General features: G+C 42.2%; 1 long non-coding RNA gene across 1 annotated transcript; it reads left to right on the forward strand.

The window, feature by feature from the left end:
* Positions 1 to 233: 233 nt before the first annotated feature.
* On the forward strand, positions 234 to 2,042 carry LOC310891141. The gene is made up of 3 exons (XR_014577446.1): positions 234 to 369; positions 896 to 1,015; positions 1,524 to 2,042. It is a non-coding gene; the product is annotated as an uncharacterized lncRNA (long non-coding RNA).
* The last annotated feature ends 259 nt before the right edge of the window (positions 2,043 to 2,301 follow it).

Below are 2,301 nucleotides of genomic sequence, written 5' to 3' on the forward strand. Positions count from 1 at the left end.
TGTTTGAAGGCAAGTCATTGTTCACGGTGTAAACAGTGGCGGGATGGGCAAAAGGAGATGCTGAATTCATTGTCTGTGCAGGTTATCTGCCTTAGCTACCATCTTCGTGCATTGTGGTCAAAGTTTTAAACTGCCATATTACTGATGATCCTCCTCTTCCTCTAGCTACACTGCCAAGTCCGCCTGAGTCCACGGACGATGATTTGAAAGTGGCTCAGATGTCACTGCAGCAAAACAAACTTTCCGTCCAGTCCAATCCCTCTCCATAGCTAAGGCGGGTGATGAAAGTGGAAAACTCGGAAAATGTCCCAAGCCCTACACACCCTCCAGTTGTAATCAATGCTGCAGATGATGATGAAGATGATGATGGTGAGCATGGTTTGGTTCTTGGAAGGAATTTGTGCTGTAAATGATTGTGTAAGTCTTTGGTTCTTGGAAGGAATTTGTGCTGTAAATGAATGTATAAATCACAGATGACCTGAGGTCTGACTAGCGATAGGGCAGGCAGTCTGGTCAGGTCACTGGTGGCTTTGTCTGGCAGTCAGCGGACAGAACCTGAAATGTTGGAGGAAAGCTTAGAACCACTCTTGGCTTTAGCTCGTCTGTTGTGTAAAGCTCTATGTGAAACTAGGAAGGAAATTCCTTTTTTTTTTTTGTCTGAAGAGTAATATGTTGTGTAGTAGTTAAAGCTGCAGAGAGAATCTAGAGTCCGAGATGTTTTGTCCTAGGGTAGTCTACTTACGAGTTCATCAGGTCAGTGTAGCTGTATTAAAAAAAAAAAAAAAAAAAAAAAAAAGCTTTTTTATAGGAACCATGGACTGAAGTGTCATTGCATGAGCTACATAATCACGAACAATCTGGCCTATGCATAACTGAATAGATTTTTCCCCTTCAGACCAGCTTTCTGCGGAAGGAGAAGAAACTAAAACTCCCATCCAGCAACCAGCTGAGGAAGGCCAAAATGGATTACGGATGATTTCCACTCGGAAAGCCAGTGCTACTACTGCTAAACAAGGTATTCCAGCACCTGTAGTAGGATAAATCGGAAGGAGAACTTGACAATTAACTCAAAAGCAATGTGGCGTAAAAACACAACAGAATGTAGGGGTGCTGAATGGACTCGGTTATTTCCATGATCTCATTTCTCCCTGATACCATCATGTGCCCATTGGGTCAGAAAGTTGAACTCCTTTTCTTTCCTTTTGGAGAACAAAACAGGGTCACAGCATGGAGTTTAAATGGCTGCACGTGCAGCCTGGCAACCACTGTTGAAAGCCATATCTAACGATAGAGGGATCTAATATCACGTAAACGGATTAAAATTAAAACTACAGCTTTTACCCTGAAGGGTGAAAGGAGGGGCAAAATGCCATTGATTCTATGGTTGTTTCACTTGTGAGGAGTGTTGACAGGCTTTATTCTAAATACTTCTGAAAGTTCCTGAGCACTAAGAAGCCTGAGGATCTGTGGTCCTCAGTGAGTGCCTCTAAGCCTTAGTCTCATTAACTGTTTTCTGTTTTCAGAGGACGGTCTGAATTTTGGAATAAAAACACTTGAAGAAATCAAATTGCAGAAAATGAAGGAAAAAACTAAGAGACACGGTGGTGAGTTAATATTCCCTACTTTCTTACCCTCTTCACCTTCATCCTGTGTGATGATTTTTCTTTCAAAAAAAAACTCTTCCAGTAATACCGGGTAGCTGGCTATGCTTTGGTGAATCCAACTATTTGCCAAAGAAGTGAAATTTGATTGGCTTCAGAATGGCAGGTGATGGTGGCTGGGAGCTGCTTGAGGGATAGACTTCCATGTTTAGCTGGGGGCATCGAGCAACCTGATTCTCAGCCAGCTGGTGTTCTAGATGGGAATTCCAAGGGCAACCAGAGGCAAATTAGTCACCTCTCTTATTTGCATGCTCTGGTCACTGTATGTTTGACAGTAATGAATAATTAAAGTGTTTTATTCTTCGTGATAGTTTTTTATGTTTGGTAAACTTCCTTATGTTTTGCTTGCTCTGAACAGAAGGTCCTTCAAGATCTTCTCTTCCTCCCGTCGATTCTATGATTTTTCCTGCTCCAGAAAAGGAAAATGTCCGGACAGTGGTGAGAACTGTGACACTGTCTACAGAGGAAGGTAATAATTAATGCTTTTGTTTTGATTTCATTACTCCTAAACTGGAAAGTTAAGCAAGAAGGAAGGCAATTCACCCCTGTTAGCCTCCTGGTGCTGCCGCCTTCTGTTCAAAACATGCTTTTATGCTGAAAGTCCCTGGTTGTACTGGAAAGCTTTGGTGCTCAGGTTAAG

Source organism: Anser anser, assembly GCF_964211835.1.
Source record: "Anser anser genome assembly, contig: HAP1_SCAFFOLD_77, whole genome shotgun sequence".
Classification (NCBI taxonomy): domain Eukaryota; kingdom Metazoa; phylum Chordata; class Aves; order Anseriformes; family Anatidae; genus Anser; species Anser anser.